The sequence below is a fragment of the Eschrichtius robustus genome, chromosome 4, assembly GCF_028021215.1.
Source record: "Eschrichtius robustus isolate mEscRob2 chromosome 4, mEscRob2.pri, whole genome shotgun sequence".
Classification (NCBI taxonomy): Eukaryota; Metazoa; Chordata; class Mammalia; order Artiodactyla; family Eschrichtiidae; genus Eschrichtius; species Eschrichtius robustus.
Window position 1 is genome coordinate 96,744,057 of NC_090827.1, and position 13,361 is coordinate 96,757,417.

Sequence of the window (13,361 nt, forward strand, 5' to 3'; positions counted from 1 at the left end):
TCTAGATGTTTGGTAAACTATTGAAGTGATATTAGATTTTATTCACAAAGATTACCCTGGAAGTAATGCAATTTGATAGAGGGTAAAAATGGAAGCAGAAGTATAAACTGAATACTTGATATAATGACCTAAGAAATAGATGTTGAAGACCAAACAATAGTGGCTATAGAGACTATATGAGAGATATTAGAAGGCATATTTGGTGTGACACAGTGGTAAACTGAAAGCTGGTGTACAGAACGAGAAAGAAATATTATGGGCTGTCTCCTAGGTATCTGAATTGGCCAACATGATGACTGTAATACTATATACATCATGTTGTTGTTAAGAAGGATATGAACACTGGAAAGATTTTTTTTTATTCACCGATGCCACAATCATAATTAACTACTTAATTTTCTTACGAATCAATTTTGTAGTTAAACATGATGGTAGATTATTGAGTGTAAAGGTTTCATATGCTTATGTTAACTGTGAAACTTAGTCTCTCATTTAGACCAACTGATTACTTTATTTAGAACAAAGTAAGATTGCCTTACTTGGACCCCTTGGCATAGGAGGGAATATACAGCATTTGGTTGAAAATGCTATTCTTTCTCCCCTAACTTGTCTTTATTCCTTTGTTGAGAAGAACTTGTCCATAGCTGTGGTTCTATTTTTCATTTCCCTATTTTGTTCTGTTGATGTATTTGCTTATCTTGATTCCTGTAGCTTCCTAATAAGTCTTGAAGTCTCAAACATTGTTCTCTTTCTTAAAGTTGTTTAAGCTACTCTAGCTCCTTGGGCATTTCCATATTAATTTTAGAATTAATTCACAAATTTCTACAAAGAAAGTTGGCTGGAATTTTGACTGGAAGTTTGCTGTATCTATGAATCAATTTGTAAAGAATTGATGTCCTAACAATATTGAGTCTTCTGACCCATGAATACAGTTTGTCTCTCCATTTATTTAGGTCTTTAAATTCATTCAATAATGGCTAGTAGATATTAGTGTGCAGATCTTTCACATCTTTTATCAGAATTACTCCGAAGTTTTTTTTTCATATTTTGAAGCTATTGTAATGGTATGCTATTATAAATTTTTTAAAAAATTTTGTTTTAGAATGATTTTAGATTTGCAGAATAACTGTGACGATAATGCAGAGTTACCATACAAGCTACAACCAGTTTCCCTATTATTCACATCTTACTTTAGCATATTATATTTGTCAAAGTAAATGGATCAATATTGATACATTATGATCAACTAAAGTTCATACTTTATATTCCTTAGTTTTCCCTAAACATACTTCTTTTATTCTAGGATCCCATCTAGGAGATAACATTACATTTACCCATCTTGTCTACTTTGTCTACCCTTACTCTTGGCTGGGACCACTTCTGACACGTTCATTGTTTTTGATTACTTTGACAGTTTTGAGGAATGCTGTCAGGTAATTTTTTGTAAAATGTCCCTCAGTTAGAACTTGTCTGGAGTTTTCTCAAGATTAGTCTCCACTTATGGGTTTTGGAGGGGAAGGTCACAGAGGTAAAGTGCCATTCCCCTCACATATCACTGCTACATACTAGCAACAGGACTGACCTTTCTCGATGTTTACCTTCATCACCTGACTGAAGTAGTGTTTGTCAAATTTCTCCACTGACAGTTACCATTTTTCCCCTTTCCAACCTGTACTCTTTGAAAGTCTCTGTGCACAGCTCACACCTAAGGCATGGGGACTTATGTCCCACTTTCTTAATGGCAGAATATCTGCATCCAGTATTTAAAATTTTTCAGCATAGGAGATTTAGCTTTTTTCTTCTATCTATCTATCTATCTATCTATCTATCTATCTATCTATCTATCTATCATCTATCTATCTATCATCTATCTATCTATGTCATCTCTTTACTTATTTATTTATATAACTATGGATTCATGGACATTTATTTTATGCTTTGGGCAATAATCCAATTCTCTTTTATTTATTAAGTTGCTCAAATTGTTCCAGGTTTGGCCTGTGGGAATTCTTTTAGTTGGCTGCTGTATCCTTTTGGTGTATACACACTATTGTGGGATTTACATTTTTTTAGGCACTATCTTATTTTCCGGGTACTAACAGTTCCAGGCTGATCTTGTTTAGTCTCTGTCTCGATACCAGATTTGGTCATTTCTCTAAAGATTCCCAGTTTCATTTATTGGTGAATGGAATATGATCCAAGATCTGGGCACTGGAGAAGTTCATTGCTATTGGGATGTCATTGATACTAGTCTCACTCAGCTGACAGATAACCTGTTTATATACAGGTCTATAAATATTTCCATACGTAACCACATGTATCTATATTAAGCTAAGCATGAGTTTATACTGACATCTCTTACTCTAATTCATTATCACATGACTTATTATAGCCTTCTCCCTTGCTTATCATTAACCTCCAACTTCAGCACAAGAAGTCTGGTTCCCAGCGTTTGCCATTCATTTACTTAATTGTTCAGTTCTAATACTATCCTAACATGGTTTCAGAACTATTCATCTGTACCCATGAGGGAAATAACCTTACCAACAATTACAGTGGTTAGGTGCAATTCCCTTGTCCTTTAGTTTTAGAGACTCCACTTCCTTCCAAATGACCTTAGGTCAGCATTTTTTCCTTCATTCTTTTCAGTGAGATTATTTGGCACATTTGTAATAGAGTTCGCTATGTTTGTTATAGTCTGCCTTCCATCCTGGGATTCCTCAATCTCTAATTTTTTTTTTTAAATTTGCATATATTGTTTCAGTTTTTGTGCTTTAAAATCTATGGTTTTTGACAAATGCATAGTGTTATGTATCCACCATTACAGTATAATACAGAAAAGTTTTACTGATCTTAAAAGTCTTCTGTTACTTAATTTTTCAAGCCACACTCTCCCAAATCCCTAGAAACCACTGATCGTTTTTATTGTCTGTATAGTTTTGTTTTGTTTTGCTTTGCTTTTTAGCTCATTCTTTTTGTTAGCACAATAGTATTCCATTATACGAAAGTAGTGCCTCTTGCTTAACCATTCACTTGTTGAAGGATATTTTATTTGTTTCCACATGTTGGAAATTATGATTAGGCTGTTATAAACATTCTTATAAGAACGCCAGTCCTATTGGATTAGAGCCTTACCCCTATGACCTGATTTACTCTTCACCACCTCTTTAAAGAACTTACCTCCAAATCTCCAAATCCAGACACATTCTAGGATATCGGGAGTTTGACTTCAACATATGAATTTTGGGGGGACACAATTCAGTCCGTAACAAGTATAGCATCTTCTGACCTGTTATTAAAATTCTTGAAGATATTTCAGAATGCAAAAAAAAATCTTCCTAATACATTTCTCTTATTTTCTTTGCTTTTTCTCCTAGGCTATTTCAAACCTTAGTGCAAGGAAGAGCATTTGCTGTTCAAAAGAGTTCCCTTATTGCTAGGTATTTTATTCTGAGATTTCTGATTGTTTCTCGGATTATAAGAGTCATGAAACCCAACCCGAGAAGAAAATGAAGAGAAACCTGGGAGAGCAGCTCTCTCTGTGATGGCTGCTGTCTCACTTGATTCATGTCATATCTATTACACACTCCAGGCCACAAAGGCATTCAATTTTATTATTTTGCTGGCCTTGTCTTTCTGTATAACTACTATGATTTTACACTGTTTAATATGTAAAACATACTGTTTAACTACCATGAGTTACTTTCAGGTTGCAGCCATATAGCTTGCCTGGTGGTCTCAAAACCTGAGTTTGAGATTAAAGAAAAAAACAACAAAAATGAAAACTTAACCCCATTTCTTTTTTTTTTTTTTTAAACACCTTTATTGGAGTGTAGTTGCTTTAAAATGGTGTGTTAGTTTCTGCTGTATAACAAAGTGAATCAGCTATATACATACATATATCCCCATATCTCCTCCCTCATGCATCTCCCTCCCTCCCACCCTCCTTATCCCACCCCTCTAGGTGGTCACAAAGCACCGAGCTGATCTCCCTGTGCTATGCTGTTGCTTCCCACTAGCTATCTATTTTACGTTTGGTAGTGTATATATGTCCATGCCACTCTCTCACTTTGTCCCAGCTTACCCTTTCCCCTTCCCATATCCTCAAGTCCATTCTCCAGTAGGTCTGCATCTTTATTCCCCTCTTGCCCCTAGGTTCTTCTGACCATTTTTTTTTCTTTTTTTAGATTCCATATATATGTGTTATCATACAGTATTTGTTTTTCTCTTTCTGACTTACTTCACTCTGTATGACAGACTCTACGCCCATCTACCTCACTACAAATAACTCAATTTCATTTCTTTTTATGGCTGAGCAATATTCCATTGTATATACGTGCCACATCTTCTTTATCTATTCATCTGTCGATGGACATTTAGGTTGCTTCCACGTCCTGGCTATTGTAAATAGAGCTGCGATGAACCTTGGGGTACGTGACTCTTTGTGAATTATGGTTTTCTCAGGGTATATGCCCAGTAGTGGGATTGCTGGGTCGTATGGTAGTTGTATTTTTTAGTTTTATAAGGAACCTCTATCCTGTTCTCCATAATGGCTGTATCAATTTACACTCCCACCAACAGTGCAAGAGGGTTCCCTTTTCTCCACACCCTCTTCAGCATTTATTGTTTGTAGATTTTTTGATGATGGCCGTTCTGTCCGGTGTGAGGTGATACCTCATTGTAGTTTTGATTTGCATTTCTCTAATGAGTAGTGATGTTGAGCATCCTTTCATGTGTTTGTTGACAATCTGTATATCTTCTTCGGAGAAATGTCTATTTGGGTTTTCTGCCCATGTTTGGATTGCGTTGTTTGTTTTTTTGATATTGAGCTGCATGAGCTGCTTGTATATTTTGGAGATTAATCCTTTGTCAGTTGCTTCATTTGTAAATATTTTCTCCCATTCTGAGCTTAACCCCATTTCAAAACAAATTTTCTGACAGTGTAGTTCAGTTATTCACAGACAATGAAAATCTACTTTCACGTGCTGTTTTGAGCAGTAGAATAGAATATTTGCTAAAATGACTACATTTTGATATCACACACAAAAAGATATTGGGTGAGTTTATTGGGGGAGCAAGCACGGAGTGCTTTCATTTTTACTTTAATCCCATACAATAAAGGACCTTGAACAGAAATATGATATATTGCTAGTCAATTATGAGGTCTAAAATTTTTCTATGATAGTATCACTCAATAATAATATTTTACTCAGTACTAAGAGATATATTTATTTGTGGAATTTTTAAAATGTTCTTATTGCCAGGAGAAGAAGAACCATTGTGGGTTGTTTTATTTTTTTTTTTAACTTTGTTTTTAAAATTTCCTAACTAGAATTATTTTCCTGGCAAGAACAAGAGGACTTATACTGTGGAGCAGTTTTGTCTATCTTGGGTCCTGAGTGGAAAAGGGAATTGCCCCATTGACTGTGATAGCTATTTATGTTAGATTTTCTAAGGCAGTCTGACAATCATTTACACCAACTGTCAGAGTGGGTTCTGATTTGGGGCTAAGAAAATATATTTACTGTGGCTTCTAAAGACATGGACTGAATATTTGAGATTTAAAATGAAATCTAGGGATGAACAAGCATTTTCAAGTCACATCCACATGAAAAGCAAGGAAAAAGTCCAGTCAAAAAGAGCAGGACCTAGTGGGTATAATACGTGTTGACATTATAAGGCTCACTGTTAAAAAAATATGTTTTAAGAGAGGAGTACAAATTGGTAATCATAAATCAAAACACAGTGAGTCTTTAAAGATTCAAGCAAACAGACTGGTAATGCGAACCACGTAAACCTGTCAACAGGTATTAATGCCCCTGTCACCTGACTGTAGTTTGGCAGCAGGACCTAAGTATCTAGGAGGATGACTAAGCCAAATGAGGCAAATTCTACTATGTCGAGAAATTTTTTTGTTTTAATGCGAGATTCCTAGACTAGGCCCTATCCACCAAAAATACAAACACACACACAAAAAAAAACAGTGAGAAAGAAACACCATTCTCATCCTTGGGGACTATGGATTTTATAATTTTGCAATTATAATCAGACCCAGATTAGCAGCTAAAACTGAGGATTGAACTTGATACAGTAGGGATGGAGAATTGGGGAGAGTAGCCTTTGGCAGATATGAAGAAGAAAAGAAAAGATAAGTAAGGAAGATCTGGGGATTTTCCAAATTTTAACATTGCATGCAACACTTTGGGGAGTTTTGCAAGTTGTGCTGCAATATTTTCTTGTAAAGTGCCCTCCAGATGTTGTCTCTTGAGCAAAGCAAATGTTACAGTGATAAGGGTTTAGTTTAAGTAGAAGCCCTTTGATGTGATAACATCTACCTTTCATCTGAGAAGTAAAAGATATGTTTCTGATGTGAATGCTGTTCATACTGTGTTGGCAGAGAGGATTTTTCAATGGAGCCAGCAGAACAGAGAGAACAGCAGCTAAAGATTGCTGCATAGGCTTTCATTCGTAAAACTTCTGCCCATTTTTTTTCTTTTTTACACTACACACTGTGCATCCTTGATAAAGAATATTTTGTGATGGCAAGAACAAAGTAAAAAGACAAACAGACAATAAACTAAGTTAACTCTATGCAGAAATGGGTGTGTCATCTGAAATCAACTTCTTTCAGATTCAAGTTCCAATTCTGCCTTTTGTTTCTGAATTACTCCCACCTACTGTGACTAACATGCATGACTTACTCCCTTGACTTACTGTGTCATTACATTTGTATCATATTATCAGGCTTCCAATTTCATATTTACCTCATTTGATCTTCTAAATACCACATTACCATTGAAATAAATAGTTAGGTCCTGATTTCTCTGCTACATTTATTGTCTCATTCACCATTAGCAATTAATAAATGCTCAATAAAAATAGTTGCGTTGAGTTATGCATTTTGTAAATTAATGACTTCATTTGTTTTTTCTTTCTAAACTTCCTGCTGTTTCTCCTTTCGAATGTTGTAAGGAATTTCAAGAGAGATTTCCCTCTTAGCTATTTGGACAAGTAGATACAAATTGCTTATTTATATTCTTTCTGGAATTTGAGTGCAGATTCATTTCTAAAATGTTTTTGTTTATTTCTCTGTGTCACAGGAATATTTTTATTTCAATGTGGTTCAGATTCTTCTAGTGCAGAAAAAATAAAGATAATGTACCCTATAAATTGCAATATTTTAAAAAATCTATGAATATAATAAAGAAACAGCAACACAATATTTAATAGAGCAAAACTTGAAGTTACTGAATATCCAAGGAAATGAGTGATTTAATAAGTTCAAATCCATATAAAATAGCCATTTAATATGATGCTTCAAAAACACTTAACAGCTTAGAAAATTGTATTCCATTCATTAGTAAGTAAAAAATCAGTAACACAAAGAGAATATCATATATACTCATTTTTTCTGGAAATATATATGTAAATATGCATAAAAAAGAAAGAAGAAAAGAATTATTTGCAGTAAAATATCATTATTGGTCACCTGATTGGGGGCTATATGAATTTTGCTATTTATTTTCTTTTTTTGCTATTTGCATTTTCTAACATTTATTTGCAATAAACTATAATTGCTTTTTCAATAAGAAAATAGAAAAAACAGCCTTATTATCAAATATCTGAGAGGTCAAAATGAAACAGTCTGTAAGCAATTCCATTAAGATGCAATTCTTAAGACCCCCATATACATACTGACCCTTAACTTTAATTCCTAAACTAGAAGATTTATGTTTTATTTTAATTTATGCCCTCTGTCTTCAGATTCAGGCTTATTTTTTGTAATTATTATATTATGTAATATAATTTTGAACTGTATTATCCAGGGAACATGTATTGAAGAAAGATCATTTCAACACTGAGAAAACGTTTGGGAAATCCAAAGTTTTTCTGCTTTCATAGTGAATAGAAAATTTTCTTCAATGTACCAAAGCAGAATTAGAATTTACCTCAGGGTGCTTCAGTCTACGGCTGCAATTTGATGCAGTTGTATGGAACTCTCCTTATTGATTTATCCTGCTTGAAGCTACTAAAAACCATAGGCTGACAAATGTTTTGGGAGATATCATATTTGAGAGGTGGAGTTTTAGTTCAGAGGATAAACAGCAGTTTTGACTTGTGAGTTTTGTTTTCTTTGCTTTGCTTAAAGCAAACATTGTAAATTCTGCTAATGGATGTCATTCACTGGTGGAAGTGTTAAGAAGTAGTCATTTTGTCTTCTTTTATAGTTTTTGTAGTTTTCTTTTTTTTAACTTCAATTTTCATGAGCTTCCTTTCAAAATATCAGATATCAGGATTGATGTTTTCCAGTTAGTTCTTCTTAACTAGGAGCAGAACAGAATAAGTCCAACAACAATTAGGCTGGTTTCTAATAGGAAAGAATTATAGGCTAAGACAATTTATTAGCCCAGTATATTATTTTTATTACCACACATGATTTTCCATATCTTATTGCATTAACTATCACATTTTTTACCACATCTTGTAGTTGTGTGAGTTTTCCTGTAATGAGAGAAACGTGTGCTCTTTGTCTCCAAAACGGTTGTATAAGAATTATAAAGTACATATCGGTCCTAATCTGTGTTATATTGCACAGTGTTAGTACAATATTTCATATAAATAGTTGCAGTTTCATTTATTGCACATTGACTATGTCAGGACTGCTGTGGGAAAGAGCATGCTTGTGTTAATCCTTTCAGTAATTATATAGCTAAGTGTTCACACATATTTCTATGTGACTATTAAAGCAATACAATATTGATAACCACTGCAGTACTCTGATCCAGTAAATAAAATTCACTTCTAAAGGTATTTTTAGTTTAAAAATGGCATTTATATGTTACTATATGTATTATATATTACTATGATTCTTCCAATTAACCGAACAGTTAAACATACTTTTTATATCAACGGCTGTTTTATTTATTTTTTTTTAATTTCATTTTTTTTTATATAGCAGATTATTATTAGTTATCTATTTTATACATATTAGTGTATATATGTCAATCCCAATCTCCCAATTCATCCAACCACCACCACCACCCACCCCGCCTTCCCCCGTTGGTGTCCATATGTTTGTTCTCCGCATCTGTGTCTCTATTTCTGCCTTGCAAACAACTTTTTCTGTACCATTTTTCCAGATTCCACATATATGTGTTAATATATAATATTTGTTTTTCTCTTTCTCACTTACTTCACTCTGTATGACGGTCTCCAGGTCCATCCACGTCTCTACAAATGACCCAACTTTGTTACTTTTTATGGCTGAGTAATATTCCATTGTATATATGTACCACAACTTCTTTATCCATTTGTCTGTCGAAGGGCATTTAAGTTGTTTCCATGACCTGGCTACTGTAAATACTGCTGCAGTAAGCATTTGGGTGAATGTGCCCTTCTGAATTATGGTTTTCTCAGGGTATATGCCTAGGAGTAGGATTTCTGGGTCATATGGTAATTCTAATTTTAGTTTTTTAAGGACCCTCCATACTGTTCTCCATAGTGGCTGTATCAATTTACACTCCCACTGACAGTGCAAGAGGGTTCCCTTTTCTCCACAGCCTCTCCAGCTTTCATTGTTTGTAGATTTTCTGATGATGCCCATTGTAACTGGTGTGAGATGATACCTCGTAGTTTTGATTTGCATTTCTCTAATAATTAGTGATGCTGAGCAGCTTTTCATGTGCCTCTTGGTCATCTGTGTGTCTTCTTTGGAGGAATGTCTACTTAGGCTTTCTGCCCATTTTTGGATTGGGTTGTTTGTTTTTTTAATATTGAACTGCATGAGCTGTTTATATATTTTGGAGATTAATCCTTTGTCCATTGATTCATTTGCAAATATTTTCTACCATTCTGAGGGTTGTCTTTTCGTCTTGTTTATAGTTTCCTTTGCTGTACCAAAATTTTAAGTTTCATTAGGTCCCATTTGTTTATTTTTGTTATTTCCATTACTCTAGGAGGTGGGTTAAAAAAGATCTTGCTGTGATTTATGCCAGAGAGTGTTCTTCCTATGTTTTCCTCTAAGAGTTTGATAGTGTCTGGTTTTATATTTAGGTCTTTAATACTTTTGGAGTTTATTTTTGTGTATGGTGTTAGAGAGTGTTCTAATTTCATTCTTTTACATGTAGCTGTCCAGTTTTCCCAGCACCATTTATTGAAGAGGCTGTCTTTTCTCCATTGTATATCCTTGCCTCCTTTGTCATAGATTAGCTGACCATAGGTGCATAGGTTTATCTCTGGGTTTTCTATCCTGTTCCATTGATCTCTATTTGTATTTTTGTGCCAGTACCATATTGTCTTGATTACTGTAGCTTTGTAGTATAGTTTGAAGTCAGAGAGTCTGATTCCTCCAGTTCCGTTTTTTTTCCCTCAAGATTGCTTTGGCTATTTGGGGTCTTTTGTGTCTCCATACAAATTTTAAGATTTTTTGTTCTAGTTCTTTAAAAAATGCCATTGGTAATTTGATAGGGATTGCATTGAATCTGTAGACTGCTTTGGGTAGTATAGTCATTTTCACAATATTGATTCTTCCAATCCAAGAACATGGTATATCTCTCTATCTGTTTGTGTCATCTTTGATTTCTTTCATCAGTGTCTTATAATTTTCTGCATACAGGTCTTTCACCTCCTTAGGTAGGTTTATTCCTAGGCTTTTTATTCTTTTTGTTGCAATGGTGAATGGGATCGTTTCCTTAATTTCTCTTTTTGATCTTTCATTGTTAGTGTATAGGAATGCAAGAGATTTCTATGCATTAACTTTGTATCCTGCAACTTTACCGAATTCATTGATTAGCTTGAGTAGTTTTCTGGTGGCATCTTTAAGATTCTTTACGTATAATATCATGTCATCTGCAAACAGTGACAGTTTTACTTCTTCTTTTCCAATTTGTATCCCTTTTATTTCTTTTTCTTCTCTGATTGCCATGGTTAGGACTTCAGAAACTATGTTGAATAATAGTGGCGAGAGTGGACATCCTCTTCTTGTTCCTGATCTTAGACGAAATGCTTTCAGCTTTTTACTATTGAGAATTATGTTTGCTGTGGGTTTGTCATATATGGCCTTTATTATGTTGAGGTAAGTTTCCTCTATGTCCACTTTCTGGAGAGTTTTTATCATAAATAGGTGTTGAATTTTGTCAAAACTTTTTCTGCATCTATTGAGATGATCGTATGGTTTTTATTTTTCAACTTGTTAATATGGTGCATCACATTGATTGATTTGCATATACTGAAGAATCCTTGCATCCTTGGGATAAATCCCACTTGATCCTGGTGTATGATTCTTTCAATGTGTTGTTGGATTCTGTTTGCTTGTATTTTGTTAAGGATTTTTGCATTTATATTCATCAGTGATATTGATCTGTAATTTTCTTTTTTTGTAGTATCTTTGTCTGGTTTGGGTATCAGGGTGATGGAGGCCTCATAGAGTGAGTTTGGGAGTGTTCCTTTTTCTGAAATTTTTTGGAAGAATTTGAGAAGGATGGATGTTGGCTCTTCTCTAAATGTTTGATAGAATTCACTCTTGAAGCCATCTGGTCCTAGACTTTTGTTTGTTGGAAGATTTTTAATCACAGTTTCAATTTCATTACTTGTGATTGGTCTGTTCATGTTATCTATTTCTTCCTGGTTCAGTCTTAGAAGGTTGTGCTTTTCTAAGAATTTGTCCATTTCTTCCAGGTTGTCCATTTTATTGGCATAGAGTTACTTGAAATAGTCTCATGATATTTTTTATTTCTGTGGTGTCCATTATAACTTCTTTTTCATATCTAATTTTATTGATTTGAGTCCTCTGCCTCTTTTTCTTGATGAGTCTGGCTAAAGGTTTATCAATTTTGTTTATCTTCTCAAAGAACCATCTTTTAGTTTTATTGATCTTTGCTATTGTTTGATTTGTTTCTATCTCATTTATTTCTCCTCTGGCATTTATGATTTCTTTCCTTCTACTAACTTTGTGTTTTGTTTGTTCTTCTTTCTCTAGTTCCTTTGGTGTAAGGTTACATATTTTATTTGAGATTTTTCTTGTTCTTGAGGTAGGATTGTATTGCTATAAACTTCCCTCTTAGAACTGTTTTTGCTGCATCCCATAGGTTTTGGATCGTCATGTTTTCATTGTCATTTTTCTCTACGTGTTTTTTGATTTCCACTTTGAGTTTTTCAGTGCTCTCTTGGTTATTTAGTAACGTATTGTTACGTCTTCATGTGTTTGTGTTTTTTACATTTTTTTCCCTGTAATTGATTTCTTATCTCATGGTGTTGTTGTTGGAAAAAATGCTTGATATGATTTCAATTTTCTTAAATTTACCGAGGCTTGATTTGTGACACAAGATATTATCTATCCTGGAAAGTGTTCTGTGTGCAGTTGAGAAGAAAGTGTAATCTGCTGTTTTTGGATGGAATGTCCTATAAATATCAATTAAATCTATTTGCCCTATTGTGTCATTTAAAGCTTGCATTTCCTTATTCATTTTCTGTCTGGATGATCTGTCCATTGGTGTAAGTGAGGTGTTAAAGTCCCCCACTATTATTGTGTTACTGTCAATTTCCTCTTTTATAGCTGTTAGCATTTGCCTTATGTATTGAGGTGCTCTTAAGTTGCGTGCATATATATTTATAATTGTTATATCTTCTTCTTAGATTGATCCCTTGATCATTATGTAGTGTCCTTCCTTGTCTCTTGTAACATTCTTTATTTTAAAGTCTACTTAATCTGATATGAGTATTGCTATTCCAGCTTTCTTTTGATTTCCATTTGCATGGAATATCTTTTTCCATCCTCTCATTTTCAGGCTGTGTGTGTCCCTAGGTCTGAAGTGGGTCTCTTGTAGACAGCATATATATGGGTCTTGTTTCTGTATCCATTCAGTGATCCTGTGTCTTTTGGTTGGAGCATTTAATCCATTCACATTTAAGGTAATTAATGATATGTATGTTCCTATTACCATTTTTTTAATTGTTTTGGGTTTGTTTTTGTAGGTCCTTTTCTTCTCTTGTGTTTCCCACTTCGAGAAATTCCTTTAGCATTTGTTGTAGAGCTGGTTTGGTCGTGCCAAATTCTTTTAGCTTTTGATTGTAAAGTTTTCGATTTCTCTGTTGAATCTGAATGAGATCCTTGCTGGGTAGAGTAATCTGGGTAGTAGGTTCTTCTCTTTTATCACTTTAAATATATCATGACACTCCCTTCTGCTTTGTAGAGTTTCTGCTGAAAAATCAGCTGTTAACCTTATGGGAGTTCCCTTGTATGTTATTTGTCGTTTTCCCCTAGTTGCTTTTAATAATTTTTCTTTGTCTTTAATTCTGGTCAATTTGATTACTATGTGTCTCAACATGTTTTCCTTGGGTTTATCCTGCCTGTGACTCTCTGC